At 35.3% G+C, this 20,006-nt stretch overlaps 1 long non-coding RNA gene across 1 annotated transcript; it reads right to left on the bottom strand.

Annotated features, from left to right (window-relative positions):
• Window positions 1–5,090: 5,090 nt before the first annotated feature.
• LOC147491947 (uncharacterized) lies at window positions 5,091–15,105 on the bottom strand. The gene is made up of 2 exons (XR_015199941.1): window positions 14,303–15,105; window positions 5,091–5,313 (listed from the first exon to the last, which is right to left on the bottom strand). It is a non-coding gene; the product is annotated as an uncharacterized LOC147491947 (long non-coding RNA).
• Window positions 15,106–20,006: the final 4,901 nt, after the last annotated feature.

Raw genomic sequence — 20,006 nt, 5'->3', positions numbered from 1 at the left:
CTATCTATATACTAAAGCAGAGACCTCTAAAATAGATTTTTCTCTCTCCTATGTGACATTCTAATAGGAGAGATAATATTTTCTCTCTCCTATGTCCCACTCTAATATGAAAGATAGTCTTTTATAATAGCATACAATTCTACGTACATTGAACCTCTTTGGAGAGTTTGAGTATATTTATAATTCTTATATTTGGAGAGTTCGAGTGTATTTTCAATTCTTATATATTTGATCAAATAAAAAAAATTGCTAAAAAATAGGTGATTTGTAGAAGGTAATTTTTTATTACGAATCAAACACTTTTAGTATTCCAATTCTTATATATCCTATTACAAATCATACATTTTTAGTGTCTATGATAAAGCACCGACTTATTTCGAATATATCCTTAACGCGGCCTAAAAAACACTACATATTTTTCAGTTAATAACTTATTATAGGGTGTAAAATTAGCTTTTGACGGTTCTCCACATTCTCTAAGGATTATGTGAGATATTCATATACCTGGAATTTGCATTTGTTGTTGGTTATTAACTTCTTAAGAAGTAGACCAATATATTTCCCGAGTAAGTGCCCGAATATCCATCACGCACTCTCACATTTTTAACATATGCACTTTTCTTCCTTTTCATTTTTTTTTCTTGGATCTCATTCTGATTTTCAAACACATGCAGGTTACAATATGATAATACATATTGAAAGTCTAAACCTGTAAAAAGAACACCGACTTATTATGAAGGGATGTTTTTATTTGCACATTTGATTTATACTTCTTTGTATGACATTGTTTCTTTAGACAATCTAATGATATATCTAATAATCATCCAAACACAACCTTTCACATACATACACTCAAACACTCGATTTAGAAAATGCCAAAGTTAACACGAGATCAAATGCCAAGGTGCAAACTCTCCTAAGTTCTTTCTCATTAATGTAGATAACTGTACTTCTATTGGTTTAAGAACACTATGAAATGATCGGACGATCACCGATAGTCATATTTGGAAGACATGTAGATGTAATGCATGGTTATGCATGTGATGTTGTTTTTCTATTCAATGTATATAGAGCAATAGAGTACGTTTACATGTGAATCCATAGAGCTTTTTCCATCACAATAAGAGCTGACTATAACAATCTAGATTTTGTATTCAGATATCATCGGAAAACACAAATGAACTCAAAAGTAAAATTGTATTTGGAACTTGGGACAGTTTCCTTTAGGGCCCAAATGGTAAGCAAAACCTTAAGTATATGTACTTAACTAATTTCATTTATAAACAATACATTGGCTTTCTTTGAACTGAATATATACAACCTTCTTATATTTTATTTCAGCTCCTGGAGCATAAATTGGAACTGACCCTCTTATAACAAATACAAGATACGGTGAGTGAAATCACTTCATTCAGAGCGAGGATTAAATTAACTGATCGAGGCGGCTGTCTTTGGTTTCCTAAGTTTTGTTCTTTTTTTTTCCCGAGTACAAGAAGATGGGATAGTGTTAAAAATAAATTTTCAAAATTTGTGGTCATTCTAAGTATAGGAAGATGTGATAGTGCTAAAAGATATTGGTCAGGATACTTATAAAATGTCTATATCATCATGGAGTAGATATGATCTTGCCAAGTTGTATAATAATATGATGTCCTATATGAGCTACTCTTAGTATTGCATAAGAAAATTATTATTGAATTTACATTGTGAGGAGTATTTTAAAGAGATGGAACTATAGTTGAACTTGCAATAGCTCAATAACTTTTATTCGATACACAACAAACTTTGGTTGCAAAGGGAGCCACCTAAACATTTTTTGGTTGTAGGAATTTTAATAATTTTGGAGTAAAATATATTGAAGCTTAAAAATTCTTACGAGTGTTCTACTGATAATTGATGGATGATAATTCTTTGGTCCAAAAGAGTGAAAAATGTTTGTGTGAATTATTGTTATACTTATTTTTGTGGCACTTTAGTTTATTGATACCATCAAACTTAACCCTTTCAATATTAATACAATATTGGAAGAACTTTGTGGTACTATTTATTTATCTAAACTTTGTTTTGCAATGTGCTTGTGCAAACATTGAGAATAGATAAATCTACTATAAGAAATAAAGAAAAAGGTGGAATAAGATAGAATATTTGAGCATTTTATTGTAAGTTCAAGGTGTGTGTTAGAAGCTTCAAGTTTGGAAAGGGAATATTATTTGAAAGACACACTATTCTTCCATCCATTTGATTATTAGATTGTTTAAATCTGAAAATTAATGGCCATTACTCATTTTACCCACCCAATCTTACGTTAACACTTTGACATGTTCACATTGACAAAAAACATAGAACGACATGATCTTCTATCTTATTCATGTTGGAATTGAATAAGTATATTTTCCATCTATACAAACAATCACCTAGAAAAAGAGAATACTTAGGGGAGTATTCTAAGTAGGTGAACACATTTTCTTGAAAGATAATTTTTTTTGTATTCATCAATTCATCGTAGAACACGTTCATGTGATTTTCAAGTGGGAGTTGTGTATTCTTTAAGGATATGGAAACAATCAATTTGTTTTAGTGATTTGATAGATATTTTAGTGATTTGTACACATTAGTACGTAAGCCAAGCGGTGATTATTTACCGCTAAATCACCATAAATCTAATAAAACTATTATACAAGCTAGATCAAGTTTAAGATAATCCAATTTGAAAATTACGGATTAATATCCTAAACCACAAAGTGAAGAAGCCATCTCAATTTGATCCCTTAGTTTCCAAGTACTTATGCACCATAATCGCTGCTCATTAACGTATTTCGGTTTATTTTCAATAAAAATATATTCTGATTCGAAAATTTACCGCTAAATCACCATAAATTTAAGAAAATTATTATACAAACTAGATCGAGTTTAAGATAATTCCATTTGAAAATTACAGATTAATATCTTAAACCACAAAGTGAAGAGACTTTCAATTTGATCCCTTAGTTTTCAAGTACTTATGCACCATAATCTAGGGGTGTTCATGGGTCGGTTCTTATCGGTTTCGGTTCTGGGTCTATTTTTAGCGGTTCCTATCGGGTTGGGTTTTTTCGGGTTTTTTCTTATATTTTGAAAACCCGAACCCATACCCATTAATTAAGTCGGTTCCGGTTTCGGTTCCTTATCGGGTTATATATTTTTATTGCTAAAATTATATTTTTTAGTTATATAACCGATATAAAAATTGGTTTACGGCGACTATAACACTTGTCATCGATATTTTTGTCCTCTCATAAGAAGTAATGGTCCTAAATTCAATAATAATATTTGAAAGTTATCTAAAAATTTTAAATACATTCTCATACATTATACGCATGTATATATTTTAAATCAAACATATGTATATTATACTATACGTAATGCGTCATATATAGAATAAATACCACATGTACTACAATTGTTAGTTAGCATTGTACGTATTTGTTATCTAATATATATACATGTAATATATCAAGCACGTACACGTTCATGCATTATTTAATATAGACAGTGCATTAAGTTAATTTATAGTATACGACTATACATATAGACGTAGACACGTAAACATTATTATTAATATTTATAATACACATATTTAATGTAATATTATAAAATATGCATTTAATAACACATTCACTATTATGCTAAATGTTATATATATTTAGTATAATTTTACACCTAACAAATATAGACTATATATAATAATAATGTTTGGGGTTGTCTTTCTTTTGTGTAATATATTACTAAATTTTATATATCAAAATCAAACTAATCGGTTCGGGTACCCATCGGTTTTTTACTATTCAGTTCTAACGGTTTCGGTTCTTGAAGACCCACTTTAAATGGGTCTAACATTTTAGGACCTAGACCCGCTATAAATGGTTCGGGTTCGGGTAATTGGGTACCCATGCACACCCCTACCATAATCGCTCCTCATTAACGTATTTCGATTTATTTTCAATAAAAATATATTCTGATTCGAAAATTTGTGTAAGACATTTTGTAAAGGTTTTTCAGCACACAAAATATTTAATAGATCCCAGGTGTATGCCCAGGTCCAAAATCTAGTTTAATTCTAAAATTACAAGAGAAAATATAAGAGAGAGAAAATATGTGGAGGATTAATTCCACTCATTTAGGTCACTCCTACATTGCTTACAACTTGTCTTGCATATCTAATCTCTCATTTGATTCATAGACAAATCAAAGGCGAGTGTAGGATGAGATCAGACTCCCTAACATGATGAACTAATCTCTGAGAACATCCTGTTAGCATGAGGAGTTGAACACATACCTCATCTCCGAGAGTATTTTTCAACTCCTAGCTTAACCTTACACATGTCGTTCAAAGATGGGAGTCTGATCTCACAAAAGAGCTGCGGGCGCTACTAAAGTAGTCACAGCCTGCTACTAAATTCTGAATCTAGGTCTTCAAATTTAGCTGGTTGCTACCATTTTGTGATAGGATGTAAGATCAGACTTGAACGCCCTTATCAAATGACTAGAAGATAGAAACAGAGTCGGATTCCTCACATGAGCTTCATTAACCCTCCACAAGGAAGGTTTTAGCTCATGATCCTAGGAAATAAAAAAACTAAAGAAGAGATTCTAAGGAAACTAGTGAAGAACTACATGTTGAGAAGAAGAAGAAGTTTATTCTAAAACTATGGAGATGACTCCATTAACAACCTACAAGGTTTTTTTTTTTTAAACTAAAACATGATATAATTTCTTTTTCAAATTACAAAACTAACTTAATGAAAAATAGAATTAGTGGAGCAATGAGTGCTCCATTTGTTTCTCCATTAGTGCTCCATTTAGTGCTCTACTTGGTTTTGTCTTCAACTATTGCTCAAATAATGGAGCAACCACTAAGGGATGTCCCTAGTGCTTTGACCAGTTGTCACAGCCCGATTTTCTAAACAATTAAAATAATGAATATTTGAAATATAAATATCTCAAACATCACTATATGCAATTGTCTAAAAACCCAGGCTATGACGGGGTGGATACAACACATGTCAAAACCTAAAACCCACATCACAACAGGATCAACTTAACAACAAAAATCTCCAAAATTCTCTTTATTACTTTATGAAAGTCTATCTTCCATCCAAAAACCATCAATATAACATTCTAAGAATAACAGGTCCTCAACATCGTATTCTCATTCCATATGAAAAGGAAACTACGTTATTACATACTTCCAAAAAAACAGACCTAATAGAATAAACTCCCGGACTGCTCTAGGCAAGAATCCAAATCACACGCCGCGGTTCCACTGCCTTCCACCTATGTTCCCAAGAACACACCCACGTTGCCAAAACAAAGCAAACATGGGTCAGCAAATTGAATTTGCTGGTATGAGTAGACTAAATACATATAAACATTTCAAACTTTACTTATCCAACTAACACTTTAAATCTATCATAACCTAATCATTCTCAGCTTGGAAGACAGGTAGTTCCGTCATCTCAACCGGCATAGTTCTTCCCAAGCAAAACTTATATTATCTTAACTCATTCTAATACCTCGTTTTAATATCTAAATACCGGAATTAAAACGTACCGATATCCATTGCTGTATAAGGGTAGGACCGCGTCCCTGCACAAAATGTTATTAAGTCCTACCCTCCTGCAAAAGAAAGTTAGAACTTGCATATAACATATGTAGATATCCTATGTATTCAAAAGTAACCCAAACACTCGCATAATCAAAGAATACAACTAACCCGCAAGGCGAATACCTTAGTTCCTCTCTAGGGCAGTCCAAACAATCTGGTCATTCATGGCACATTCAATGAATACCCCTATATAACGCTAACGAGCCATTTATGGCACATTCAATAAATGCCCACCTAACATATGACATCAACAGTCATAAAACTCAATTTCCAAAACTTGAGGCGTAGAGAGTTCTAAAAGGGTGCGATACATTTTGTTTACGCATTATTGAAATTTATTTTATATATCATTTCAGAGAACGAATGAGTATCTTGATTAAATTAATTTTGGTTTACGCGTTATTAGTTTTATGGATGTCTAAGTGTCATAGCATTGCGTATCATAAAATACTGCAAAATCACATAGTAGTTAATACCCAAACACACGTATATATAGAGGTCTTAGCCTAAAGTCAAGTATGCTAATAGCCCTAGACCTATCTTAATAACCCAAATCATAATCCGAGTTAAAAAGTCAAATTGGGTCAACTGGTCAAAGTCAACCATAGTCAAAAGTCAACTCTGGTCAAAGTCAAAGTCAACCTGCCAAGGGTCAACAGCAGTCAACCATACCCCAAACTCCTCTAACCCAAAAGCCCAAAGTCAAAGTCCCAAAGTCTAACTTAAAAGTCAAATTTAAAAAAAAAAAAAAAAAAAAAAAGATATAAGCCCACGATTTTGGCCCAAGCCCAAAATCGTTTTTGGCTACTGTTCATCTCCTTCACTCCTTCCTTCTCCAGCCACCACCGACCACCACAACGGCCACCACCGGCCACCATGATAGAAAAAAACCCAGCGGTTTTGATCCTCACTAAAAACCCAATCCACCGATACCCTCAAAACGCGATTTTGTTATACTGACAAAATCGAGGTCGACGCCATTACAACCCTTTTTAAAGCTTCAACAGCGCCATTTTCAATACTCACACACACCTAACTACCTCCAACCACCCATAACCAATCAATAACCAACCAATAATAACCAAAATAGTTCAAACAATGCAATAGGATTTCGTTCATGGTCATGGCTCGGGCGCCATTAATGCCATGACCAACCTTCAAAGCTCTCAAACACCCAATCTCCAAATTCCACCATCACCCATCTCACACCAATTAGAACACTCCACAGTTCCAACATCACCACAAATCAAAAAAATATACTTCAAACACAAAAACAGAAGTACGGTTTAGGGCTTTGAGTGTTGATGGCGGCATGCCATCAACCACCGGCTATCGGACTTCGGCGGTTTAAACTCTCAACTTGTCGGAATGGATTTACTGTAGTACTTAACAATGGTAATGGTATCTAATAGAGACGGCACCATTAACAGAGTTTTACATATTTATTCTATCTGCGACATTCGTATAAATCGATCGACAATATTAAAGGGGTTTACACTATACAATTATATCGTATGGGCAAAAAACACATCATGTGAACGATTATCTCGTATCACAAAATCGATGGTAAACAAAAATAAAACGTGAAATATCCACTCACCTGCAAATACTCTCGATTATCAGCCAGCCTACAAGAAAAACTTCCTTTTCTTCTTTTCGAGAAAAATCCCGTTTTTTGCCTAAAACTCTCGGCCGTTTCCCCGAAACTCTCGTGAGAAAACTCTATTCTGTTTTCTTTACGTTAAAAACAAAACCCCCCGAAATAGGGAAGAAGGTTTATCCCATAAACCCACGTCTCCTATTATACATTATTATTATTATTAGGAAAATAAACGAAATAAAACACGGGGTGTTATAATATACACACCTTAAAAGGATCTCGTCCCGAGATTCAAGGTAGAGTGTAGATTAACCAAACAACAGTACGTCAAACAATAAAAATGAGACATACGTGTATACGCAAGTATACACACCTTAAAAGAAATACCCATAATATCATATAGATAGACATACTAATATTCAAATCACATACTTTGAAAGTGTGTCTATATACGTATTGAACACAAAAATACGAGTATATACTAGCATACACAACTCAAAAGAAATAAACGTAATTAGTTTTTCTTCAATTGCCAACACTTAATTAAAATCATTCTTTCACAGTTCAACAGATTCATATCATCAACGACTTATATTATGTTCACTATCACATAGGATCAAACACCTACAATGTGATGCATCCACACTGGCTCCCACACCAACGATATGCAAGTATACACTGGTTCACACACCAACGATGCATACTAACTCTCTACCATCACATAAGATCAAACACCAACAATGTGTGGTATGCACACTGGATCACACTCCAACGGTGTACCTGTATACACTGGATCAAACTCCAACGCTGCATACAGAGAGATGTTATGTATATTGGATCACACACCAACGATATACATAACTTGGACAATATATAAAAAAACTTTCAGATCCAACCTTTATCAAAAGGGTTTTCCTTATTCCTTGGGTAAATTCCAAATTACTCAAATATGAAATTTTAAAATAACAATTTCTTCTTTAACCAATACTTACTTAAAAATAGAAAACTCTGTTAGGAAAACAACACTATAACATGCTGAACAATTTCGATTATAAATTTCATAAGAGCTAACCGTTAAAACAACCAACATTTTATTTTCATAATCATACGATAAATTCTTACATGCTAAGAACCAATAAAGGAACTAGTAAACAACAAATTCAAACATACCTAACATTAACCAGTGCAGTTCTTAGCATAATGTCCCAACTGTCCACATTTATAACACTTGCCTACTAGTTCATTTGGTTTAGAACATCTTCGAATAGTATGTCCAACTTCCCCGCAGTTCAAACAATTACCATCAAATCTCTTTAGCGAAGCACTCGCGTCCTTATCCACATGCTTACTTGTTTGCCTATTATATGGGTGATGCTGACTTTTTCTCTGCCCTTGACGTGGTGACTAGAAATAAGGTGTAAAAGTCTGGCTTGTTTTTGGGGCATTCTCTTTAATCTTCTCATCTCCGTTTTATTATCCAATTGTTCATATCTTAATGCCAAATCTAACACGCAGCGATCGAAAGTTTCTCAATCAAAGGGTATCAAATAACTTCGATAGATATGGCTCTAGTCCACGGATGAACTTCGGTTCTTCTTTACTTGGGTGTCCACTAGATAAGGAGCATACCTCGATAGTTCATTAAACTTAGTCACGTATTCGTAATAGTTTTTCCCTCCTTGGGTCGATTAAAGAATTCCTCGATTAATTGGTCAGCCTTAACAAAGATTAGGAACAAACCTCCCTCAAATCTTACGGAAATCCTCCCAAGTCATAGTTTCTACATCCACATTATCCTTGATAGACCTCCACCAAAATAAAGTCGACCCTCCAAACGGTGAGAAGCCAACTCTTGCTTTCGCACCTCGATGAAGTTGCATCTTAGCAAACACGGACTCACACATAGTAACCCATTTCTCAAAGATCAATGACCCTTTCTCTCCCTTGAACTTCTGGCCTCCTAAAGTTATAAAATCCTTGTTTCTCCTAGCAAAAGGATCCCTTAGATTAGCATGTTGACCCCTCTGAATAGTTTCCACCAACTGAGTTAATATAGCTCCCAAATCGGCCGGATATAGTATTACTTCCGATTACCGATGCGTCATTGTCATCTCCAGCCATCACCTTAAAACAAAACGGACTTCTATTAGTACTCCAAACATCTTAAACTCAAACACACCTAATCAATCACAACATTCCGAGGATCACCTAGACATTCCAAATCTAGGCTAACCTAAGCTCCGATACCAAAATGTCACAGCCCGATTTTCTAAACAATTAAAATAATGAATATTTGAAATATAAATATCTCAAACATCACTATATGCAATTGTCTAAAAACCCAGGCTATGACGGGGTGGATACAACACATGTCAAAACCTAAAACCCACATCACAACAGGATCAACTTAACAACAAAAATCTCCAAAATTCTCTTTATTACTTTATGAAAGTCTATCTTCCATCCAAAAACCATCAATATAACATTCTAAGAATAACAGGTCCTCAACATCGTATTCTCATTCCATATGAAAAGGAAACTACGTTATTACATACTTCCAAAAAAACAGACCTAATAGAATAAACTCCCGGACTGCTCTAGGCAAGAATCCAAATCACACGCCGCGATTCCACTGCCTTCCACCTATGTTCCCAAGAACACACCCACGTTGCCAAAACAAAGCAAACATGGGTCATCAAATTGAATTTGCTGGTATGAGTAGACTAAATACATATAAACATTTCAAACTTTACTTATCCAACTAACACTTTAAATCTATCATAACCTAATCATTCTCGAAGACAAGGCAATAGTTCCGTCATCTCAACCGCATAGTTCTTCCCAAGCAAAACTTATATTATCTTAACTCATTCTAATACCTCGTTTTAATATCTAAATACCGAATTAAAACGCGTCCCGATATCCATTCTTTGTATAAGGGGTAGGACCGTCCCAAGACAAAATGTTATTAAGTCCTACCCTCCTCCCAAAAAGAAAGTTAGAACTTGCATATAACATATGTAGATATCCTATGTATTCAAAAGTAACCCAAACACTTTCGCATAATCAAAGAATACAACTAACCCGCCAAGGCTTAATACCTTAGTTCCTCTCTAGAAGCAGTCCAAACAATCTGGTCATTCATGGCACATTCAATGAATACCCCTATATAACGCTAACGGGCCATTTATGGCACATTCAATAAATGCCCACCTAACATATGACATCAACAGTCATAAAACTAAATTTCCAAAACTTGAGGTGTAGAGAGTTCTAAAAGGGTGCGGTACATTTTGTTTACGCATTATTGATATTTATTTTATATATCATTTCAGAGAACGAATGAGTATCTTGATTAAATTAATTATGGTTTACGCGTTATTAGTTTTATGGATGTCTAAGTGTCATAGCATTACGTATCATAAAATACTGCAAAATCACATAGTAGTTAATACCCAAACACACGTATATATAGAGGTCTTAGCCTAAAGTCAAGTATGCTAATAGCCCTAGACCTATCTTAATAACCCAAATCATAATCCGAAGTTAAAAAGTCAAATTAGGTCAATAACCGGTCAAAGTCAACCATAGTCAAAAGTCAACTCGGTCAAAGTCAAAGTCAACCTGCCAAGGGTCAACAGCCAGAGATCAACCATACCCCAAACTCCTCTAACCCCAAAGCCCAAAGTCAAAGGCCCAAAGTCTAACTTAAAAAGTCAAATTTAAAAAAAAAAAAAAAAGAAAGATATAAGCCCACGATTTTGGCCCAAGCCCAAAAATCGTTTTTGGCTACTTGTTCATCTCCTTCACTCCTTCCTTCTCCACCCACCACCGACCACCACAACGCACCACCGCCACCATGATAGAAAAAACCCAGCCGGTTTTGATCCTCACTAAAACCCAATCCACCGATACCCAAAAACACGCGATTTTGTTATAATTGACAAAATCGAGGTCGACGCTCATTACAACCCTTTTTAAAGCTTCAACAAATATTTTTTCAATACTCACACACACCTAACTACCTCCAACCACCCATAACCAATCAATAACCAACCAATAATAACCAAAATAGTTCAAACAATGCAATAGGATTTCGTTCATGGCTGGGCAATTTTCTCACAACACCCAATCTCCAGTCCACCATCACCCATCTCACACCAATTAGAATACTCACAGTTCCAACATCACCACAAATCAAAAAAAGAATATACTTCAAACACAAAACAGGAAGTACGGTTTGGGGCTTTGGTGCTGATGGCGATGCCATCAACCACCGCGTCCGTGACTTCGACGGCTTTAAACTCTCAACTTGTCGAATGGATTTACTTGTAGTACTTAACAATGGTAATGGTATCTAATAGAGACGCACCATTAACGAGTTTTACATATTCGCTATCGACATTAAGATAAATCGGTCGACAATATTAAAGGGGTTTACACTATACGATTATATATATTGATGGCAAAAAAACATCATGTGAACATTATCTCGTTATCACAAAATCGATGGTAAACAAAAATAAAACATGAAATATCCACTCACCTGCAGCGCTCTCCGATTATCAGCCAGCTACTAGAAAAACTTCCTTTTCTTTTTTCGAGAAAAAATCCCGTTTACGTTTTCTGCAAAACTCTCGCTGTGTTTTCCCCCCAGAAACTCTCATGAGAAAACTCTATTCTGTTTTCTTTCTGTTAAAAACAAAACCCCCCGAAATAGGGAAGAAAGTTTATCCCATAAACCCACGTCTCCTATTTCCACTAACACTTATCCTATTTTTATTTTTTTCTATTATACATTATTATTATTATTAGGAAAATAAACGAAATAAAACACGGGGTGTTATACCAGTGGTGGGTCCATATGGGCCATGGTGATTTTTACAACTTCACGTCTTTGCGTAGAGCTCGCTGCACTGATCGTTTTGACAGTTCACGTGCCGAATTCGGAGTCCAAAATCAGAAGATATGATCGTCAGAAGTTTATGACTTTTCTACACTGTTGTCTTGATTTGACCCGAAAATGGTCGGTGTTGAGTCCACGTGTTTTATTCTGGCCTTTTTGAGCTTCAAATAGGCAGAGAGAGAAGACTTCAAGTTCAAGCACTATTCCGTAAAACATTTTTATGCTAAAACGCAGGTTTTGCTAGAATTTTGTTGTTAACTGCTGCAACCTATGAAAACACGAAAATACACTTAATTTACATTTATTAAATATATAATCAACTAATATGTAGTGTCTCTATGGGGTTTATAACACAATGGTGCTTATCAATACTGGTTTTAGTATATCGTACACTAACGATATTTACCCTTATTTCAATGATTATTGCTGGTACAAAAGAGTGAGGAAGGAAATGACATATGTCACCAAACTATTGGATGGAGCACATGTAGGTCATTCCACAAGAATCATTCGACACAACACTTAGGAGAGAGAAGCTCTGCTTTTGATTATTTGTAACAAAGAGAGAGAGAGAAAGAGAAAAAGCCTTGTAACATCATTTTCACCATTAATGAATAAAGAAGAAGTTTTGTTGATTATCATTCTCTTCTTATATCTCACATTGACTCCGTTTGTGATTCAAAGACAAGAAAAATGTTTTCTTTTCTTTTCCTTTGAAGATCGAATCCATAAATTCGAGTTTTCTTGTTGAAGCGAAATTAATGAAGAGGAGATTGGTTTGTCAATTGAGTTTTTTCTTGCTTTCCACCATTAAAGCTTCTTGAATCTGTTGTTATTCGATGGCTTCTTGAAGAAAATTACTTAAGATGATGAATTGATGGAGCTAGAAACAGTGGTGATGAATCTTAGTTGAGAAAATGGGTACTGTGTTGGTGAATGACAAAAGCGTTGAACAACCAAAAGATTGAACTATCGAGATAAGTTTTTTGAACTCATTCCTCAATTTGTTATTAAATTTTTTGTTTCTAATACTATGATGATGTTTTCGATCATCAAATTACGTTTTCAAATCATCAATAAGTTTGTAGTTTTAGTGTGTTTTCTTGCTGTTGTTGGGTTCGCCCGTTTTTATTTGATGGCTTCTTAAGACAAGGTTCATTAAGAATAAGTATCGGAATCGGGACAGTATGGTATCTCGTTCTTTTTGAAAATTTTGATAATGAGGTCGAGTTCGGTACCAGTTAAATACCACCCAAGTTCGATACCGAGGTCGAGTTCGACAGACCAGTTTCGAACCAATTTCGATATCGAGGTCGAGTGCGACAACAAGAAAACCCCAAACCAAGTTCAGTACCGATACTGGGAAGGGGAGACACCCAAGCTTGATACCCAGTGGCGGAGCCAGGGGGGGGGGTCCAGGGTGCACCTTGGCTCACCCTCGATTTTGGTAGAAAAAAACATTTAGTCTTGGTAAAACTGTAAATTTCACTTTCCTTAAGGGCTCCAGCAAACCCATTATGTTTTGAATTGTCAATTATGCCTATAAAACCTAAAATAGAGTAAGTGTGTCCAGTTAGATCTATTAAGGTTTTGAAAGTAATTTTGGAATTTATTAGTTGGTTTGACTTGAACATGGACGCATTTGAAACAGCAAGTGCACATGGCTTCCATGTACTTCAACTGAAAAGATGGTAGTGCTAGTGTAAGTTTGTCACATGAATGTTTGCATGCTCCTCTAAGCGTCATAAGCCATATGGCATTATAGTTTGAACAAAAAAGAACAAAAAATGAGAGCTAAAAAAAAAAAAGTGAAAGAGTATAGACTTTTAAATGGCTTTTATCTATAGAAATTATCAATTAAGAAAACAAACAATTTAATTTTAATGAACTAACCTACGCAATTAATAATCATGTTTACTCCTTATTAAGTATAATAGATGTGAGTTATGATTGTTCTTTCAAATAAAAAATTTCATTATGTAAACTTTAATATGTTTTGATTTTGAAAAGTTTATACACTAAATTAACAGTTGTATGTTTGCATAAAAAAAAATACAATAGATTGACAAATATTAAAGTAAAGAGAAAGTAAGAAATATGTGTACACTCTAATTGAATTGGTGCTGAAAACTAGTAGTGTTAATCGGCTCACCCTAGAATAAATTTCTGGCTCCGCCACTGTCGATACCACAACCAAGTTTGATACCAAACCAAGTTCGAAACCGATACCAACCTCACAACTACATAACTGATTCCCACAACCAACCTCAACAACCAATGTCGATATCGAATCATAACCCAACTTTGATACTCAACTCAACTTCGATACCAATACCCAATACCAGATATCGATACTGGGGGCGAAATACTTGATAAAGACCGATACTGGCGCAAGCGTCGATCGTACAGATAATTTCGATACCGAGTTCAATTCAAACCAATTCAATTTCGACACTGAATCAGTTTTCATGATTTTCAAATACATAGAAGCAACTTCAAGACATTGGTTCAGATTTTTTTATTTTCAAGCAACGAAAGAGCATACTCGATATAAAATGAAATCTGATGTAAAGTTGATGAGTGATAGATTATTGAGTTTAGATCGAGAAAGCCAATATAGAAAACCTAAGAACCGATACTGGGGGCGACAATCTAAGAACTGAGATCAATCAGTAAAGCAAGGAGAGAAAGGAAAACGTCAGTGGAATTCAGACCCAAGGAATTTTCATATAGATCAATTCGTTCTCGAAATCATTTATGAAGAGATCATAAAATGAGATCAGTTGGATTTTTGATTCTTGATATCTGAAAAAGAGACAAAATGAGTTCAGTTGGTTTAGTTGATGGAAGAAAGGATTTGGTGTACGTGTATATGGCAGAAAAGACAAAGAAAGTTTCTTAGCTGATAACACTATAACAGTAATGGTGGGTCAACAAGTTCAGTGGAAAATGAGAAAGCGCGATATAATGGAAAATGAAAGCGGGTCAACAGGACTATAACCGAATTTGATATAAATTTGATATTTCGATACTTGGTATCGAAATTGATCACTTGGAGATAAGTAGTCAATTTTTCGTATAATAATTCACATGTGTTGATTTTTTTTCAGTATCAAATTAGAGATAATCACTTGGGGTTGATATGTCAATATCCGATATGAACAAACCATTTGGAGCCAATGGTAGATAAATCTGTGGAGCCCAATATCATTTAATTGCTTGGAACTAGGCTGATATAGAAAAATCATTTGGGACCGAAACAGATATACCACTTGTGACCAATATAAACAGATCATTTGGGGACAAAAATTGTATTGTCATACCTCGGGGCCAATATTTCATTGATATTTTAAGGTGAGGAAGGATATTTTAAAGAACCGATATTTGAAATTATCACTTGGGGAGGACTGTTTAATGGCAATATGAATCAATCAGTTGAGATTGGATGAAGAGCTCAAAATTTTTCTTTTATAAATTTTTTTCATTTATCAAATCTTATTTCGAATTAAAAAAATTTAACTGTCAAAATTCTATTTTGGATTCGAAAATTCCTTTTATCAAAATCAAATCCTATTTCGCATTCAAAAATTTCATTTATCAAATTCTATTTCGAATTCAAAAACTTTAATTGTCAAAATCCTATTTTTGGATTCAAAAATTATTTTTATCAAGATTATATCTTATTTCGAATTCAAAAATTTTGATTGTGAAAATTCTATTTCGGATTCAAAAATTCCTTATATCAAAATTCTACTTCAAATTCAAAATTTTCAATTTCAATTCAAATCCTAGTATATGTAGAATTATATTGATATTCAGATCAATATAAAAAAATCCTGGTATTTGTAGCTCATTGTCTCGATACCAGGTCATTATCAAAAAATCCTGATGTCTGTAGAGTTATAATGATACCAGGTTATTATCGAAAAATAAAATTGTCATATTAGATTTCGAAAGATTGCCATCTCATATTTCAAAAAATTATTTACAAAAATGTCATCTCAAATTTCAAAAAATTATTTGCAAAAATTGCCATCTCGGATTTCAAATTTTTTTTTTACAAAAATGCCATCTCAAATTTCAAAAAATTAATTGCAAAAATTGCCATATTGAATTTCGAAAAATTACTTACAAAAAATTCCCATCTCGGATGAACAATGTTGATGAACAGTATCGAGTATATAGTGTCGATGAACAATATCGAGGAATAGTGTATCGATAAACAGTGTCGATGCACAGTATTGGATGAATAGTGTTTATGAACAGTCTTGATGATGCACAGTATCGGGGTGTACAATATCTATGCGCAGTATCATGTTGAAAGAGGTTCGTATCCGATGCCCAGCAATTGCCCCTTGGGTCGAGTATATTGTCAACCTGCGAGGTTATACGTGGGGGATGACTACATATGGTTTGCTACTGGGGTCCAGCAAGGTGACCCTTTGGGTCCCCTTCTATTTGCACTGGTGTTGCATCCTCTGATTATATGGATCCAGTCCAATTGTCAGTTATTGCTACAGGCATGGTACCTAGATGATGGGACTTTGATTTGGGATACAAAATAGGTGGCGACAGCTTTAGGTATGATTCAGGAAGAAAGACCTTCTTATGGGTTGGTTCTTAATGTGGCTAAAACTAAGATATTTTGGCCATCACTGGATCCACGTCACTCTACTCCCAGTCTCTTTCCTTCATATTTGTCCCATCCTCAGCAGGGGGTCAGGTTGCTTGGAGGTGCAGTTAGCACTGATGCATCTTTTGTCATGGGTCTTGTTCGCAAGTGTATTGACAAGGCTATGACTCTGATAGACCATTTAGTTGTATTGGAAGATCCATAGTGTGAGTTATAGCACTATTACGAGCTTGTGTTGGGCTCTCTAAGTTGGTCTTTGCGATTCGTACTTGTCTACCATCCTTTTTCAGAGAGACAGCTCATACTTTTGATCGGCATCTCCGCAGTGTTCTCCAAGGTATTATGGTTTCTGATGGTCCTGGCTTCGGTGATTTACAGTGGCGTTTATCGACACTCCCATTAAGTCTGGGTGGTTTAGGTATTTATTGTGCCACTGATGTCTCTACATTTGCTTTTGTGGCATCCCGTTTTCAGACTTATGAGCTTTAAGACCACATTTTTAGGAGTTGTGGTACAATGCCTTTGGATGAGATTCTTGATGTTGCTAGCAGTGCATTGAGTCTTCGCCTACCCGATTTTGACCTCAATTCTCTAGCTGCGAATGCTACCGTCTCCTCAAAACCACAAAATATTTTGGCGGAAGCGTTCTACGGTAAGATTGTTGCTGGTTTTGAGAAGGAGTTTGATTTATCTGTTCGTCAAAAGGCAGTCATGGGATGCTTGCAGTCGGAACACACAAAAGATTTTCTACTTGCTATTCCGATGGAGGGACTTGGACAGCGTATGTCGCCGGTGGAGTATCGTTCTATTATCCGATACTGTCTCATGATTCCTTTGTACGTTGTCGGTGGTTTATGCTCGGCTTGTTTGCAAAAAGAGTAGATTTGATGCTTTCGGGGACCATGCAGCATATTGTCGATATTTTCCAGGTTTCAAATACCGACATGATCATGTCAGAGATATTTTATGTGATGCATTTTGGAGGGCTGGGGTACAAGTGAAGAAAGAAGCTCTTGTTAACTTTCTCACTGATCCGAATGAGGGAAGATTGATTCTTCGGCCTGCGGATGTCTTGATTTACAGTTGGTCTGAGGGAAAAAAATGCATGTGTTGATGTAACTGGAGTCTCTCCGTTGGTAGGGTTGGGGAATGGTGACTTTGAGGTGGGAGAAGCAGCTAAGAGAGCAGTGGCAGGAAAGATGGAGAAACATGAGGAAGCTTGTAGGGCTAACCAACATTGTTTCATTCCGTTAGTTTCGACACTTTCGGTTTCTTAGAACAACAGTCTGTTAAGCTTCTCAAGAGACTTCAGAAAGTTATGAACAATAACGTTATGACAGCTGGTCTTTACGAGTTTGTTTTTAGAAGGATATGATTTGCTATTCAGAAAGGACTTGCGGTACAGCTTGTTGCACACTTGTCCTAATTTTTTGTTGTAAAATTCGTTATCAGTATCAATAAAATTTCCTAAAAAAAAAAAAGTTTATTTTCTAATTTACTCTCAAAATCTTCAAATTTTCATGAAAATTTGAAAATTTCGAGAGGGGGCGATATAACACCCCGTCTTTTTCTTATATTTTCCCTATAATAATAATAATAAGAATAATAATAATAATAGATAAAATAATATAGGATAACTATCAGCTTAGGGATAAAAGTCCCGTAAGTAATAGATAAGTGTTATCCTTGTTTTTCGGGGAGTTTTCTCACGTAGAGTTTTTGGAGGAAAAACACGAGAGTTTTTATATAGAGAAAAAAAAGGGGAGTTTTACAGAAAATAGAGTTTTACAGAGAGGAAAAGGAGAAGAGAAGTTTCTTGTTGGAGATTTTGCTGGCAACGGGAGCGTATCACGGGTGAGTAGATTTTATCTCTCACGGACTACTATAACGATGATTTTTTTTCATCAATTTCAAATTTACGGATTTATTATCAAAATATATAAGTTTTATGTTTATTCTTCCTGTTCATTCTGTTCTGTGCGTAATTTTTGGACTGCTGTTGAAACTCTTTAGTGGTTGTTCATGGAGGCGCGAGCCCCAAACACCGTTACCTCCTTAATACTTTTGATACTATGATACTGTGGTTGTGTAGATTTTGTTTCTTTTGAACTGTTAATTTGTGTATTTGTTGGATGATGTTGGAATCGAATTTGTTAGTATAGTATAGTGTTGGTTTGAATTGAAGGTGATTGTTGGTGTCGTGAGAGGCGGCTGTCGAAGCTTTGAAGAAACTGTTAATGGAGTCGTCTGTCTTGTTTGGGTTGGTTTAAACTCTTGTTGTTTTAAGTGTTGATTGTTGGTTGGTTATGGGTTATTGAGGATTGATTGGGTGCGGTAGAGTGAGGGGGCGGTTGTTGGGAGCTTGAAGACGCATCAATGGCGTCGAGAATCCAGATCTATAGTTGGGGAAGTGTTTTCGAAACTTGTAATTGGAGTTTCTTGGTGAGTTAAAGTTGTTTGATTTTTTATGAGGGGTGAAACTGCTGGATTGGAATGAGGAGGTGATGAGTGGTGGCTGGTGGTGGTAGGCGGTAGAGGAGAGCTGCTCACCAGCTGAAGGAGACGACCTGTTGGTCGGTTGGGCTTGTGTTGGGCCAAAATCAAATTTTTGTTTTGGGCCTTAGTTGTTTAGTTGTTGGGCTGAGACATTAGTTTTCTTTGGGCCGAAATCTATTAGTTTGGGTTGGGCCAGGTTCTATTTTGTTCTTGGGTCAGACCACATTGGCTTGGGTTGAAACCAATTAGACTTTGGGCCTTTGACTTTGGGCTTTTGGGTTAGAGGAGTTTGGGGCTGGTTGACTGCTGTTGACCCTTGGCAGGTCGACTTTGACTTTGACCAGTTGACCCAATTTGACTTTTAACTCGGATTATGATTTGGGCTATTAGGATAGGTCTAGGGCTATTAGCATGCTTGGCTTTAGGCTAAGACCTTTATATCTACGTGTGTATGTGTATTAACTACTATGTGAGATTTCTGTCTTTTATGATATACAACGCTATGACACTTAGACATCGATATATTAATAATACATGAAACAAGATACTCTTTCGTTCTCTGAAATAATATATGCAATAAAATTTCAATAATGCGTAAACAAATTTACCTCACTCTTTTAGAACTCTCCACACCTAAAGTTTTGGAAATGAGTTTTATGACGGAAGATGTCATGTGATAGGTGGACATTTATTGAATGTGCCATAAAGGGCCGTTAGTGTTATAAAG

This window comes from Coptis chinensis, chromosome 6 (assembly GCF_015680905.1).
Source record: "Coptis chinensis isolate HL-2020 chromosome 6, ASM1568090v1, whole genome shotgun sequence".
Lineage (NCBI taxonomy): Eukaryota > Viridiplantae > Streptophyta > Magnoliopsida > Ranunculales > Ranunculaceae > Coptis > Coptis chinensis.
Note: the sequence above shows the minus strand (reverse complement) of the source record. Positions and strands in the feature narration are given on the sequence as shown.